Genomic DNA, 1,426 nt, shown 5'->3' with positions numbered 1-1,426 from the left:
TATGCTGTCTGCAAGAGAAAAAACAGATTAACAGTCAAAGGATGGGAAAAAATATACAAAGCTAATGCTATAAAAAACAAAGAGGAGTGGCAGTACTAATCTCTGATAAAATAAACTTTAAGGTAAAAACCAGCATAATAGATAAAGATGGACATTATCTCATGATTAAAGGGACAACTGAACAGGATGACATAACCATAATAAATATCTATGCTCCCAATGAAAGAGCTCCAAAATATATGAAGCAAACTCTAATAGATTTGAAGAAAGAAATAGAAGAATCTACAATAATTGTGGGTGATTTTATACACCGCTTTCAAAAATGGATAGAACAACCAGAAAGAAACTTGACAAAGATGCAGAGGGGAAAAAAAGGTAGTGAAGAGAACTGGTCTTGTGGTGATGAAAATTATGAAAATAGTTGGTCTCCACTAGTCTAATGAAGAATCGTATGCTGAGCAAATTGCTCTTATTAAACATGGGTCAAAGCTGAAGAACTATAATCTTTATTTTCCCAGAAAACCATGTTCTGCTTATTTGAAAATGATTATAAATGGTGGAGTTAACTGGATTTCAAATTGGCCCGCTGATCCAGAAATAAGTTTGCTTACCAAGGCTTCTAGTTCTGAAGATGCTAATTTAGATGCCAAAGCAGTAGAAAGATTGAAGTCTGACAATCAGACTCATGTGAGTCTTACTTCAACCTTTGGTGTGTGATATGGTGCAGTTTGTAAAAGAGACTTTTTACAAATGCGACTTTGTTAAGAAATTTACAGAAGCAGTGCTAGATGCTAGTATTGACTTTTATCCTGAATGTAAGCAAGAAATAATATGAAATGTTATTTGTGGTTTCAAATGAAGACATGCATAGGCAAATATTGATGACAATAGGCTTGGAGAACCTGTGTGAAAATACACACTAGCAAAACATGAAAGACCTTATCCTTCTTTTGGCCCCTGTAGCTTCCAGTGTGCCCAACTTTAAACACTTTGGATTTTATTGTAGCAGTCCAGGACAAAATGAATGAAATTCACAAGACATCGCAAGGCACTGAATGGTTCAGGACAGGCTATTGATATATCGAATTGAGAATCATAAAACTGTAGTTGGAGCAATCATTTGGGCAGAAGGGAAATCTAGAAATTGTGATGGAACTGGAACATTGTACTTCATCAGATACAGCTACAATGATTTTACTGTTGGATCTGAGTATGGTGACTTTCCCCATGTGGATGACAAACAGAAGGATAGAGAGATAAGGAAATCCAGATACATTATACATGCAGAACAGAATGCCTTGACATTTAGGTGTCAAGAAATAAAGCCAGAAGAAAGAAGCATGATTTTTGTGACAAAGTGCCCATGTGATGAGTGTGTACCTTTAATTAAAGGTGCAGGCATAAAACAGATCTATGCAGGGGATGT

General features: G+C 35.7%; 1 pseudogene; it reads left to right on the top strand.

Moving 5' to 3' along the window:
- The window catches only part of LOC102828533, a 29,103-nt pseudogene that overhangs the window by 24,977 nt on the left and 2,700 nt on the right, over positions 1-1,426 (top strand).

The sequence above is a fragment of the Chrysochloris asiatica genome, unplaced genomic scaffold (assembly GCF_000296735.1).
Source record: "Chrysochloris asiatica unplaced genomic scaffold, ChrAsi1.0 scaffold00476, whole genome shotgun sequence".
Lineage (NCBI taxonomy): Eukaryota > Metazoa > Chordata > Mammalia > Afrosoricida > Chrysochloridae > Chrysochloris > Chrysochloris asiatica.
The sequence above is the reverse complement of the archived record's forward strand: the minus strand, read 5'-3'. Positions and strand labels throughout refer to the sequence as shown.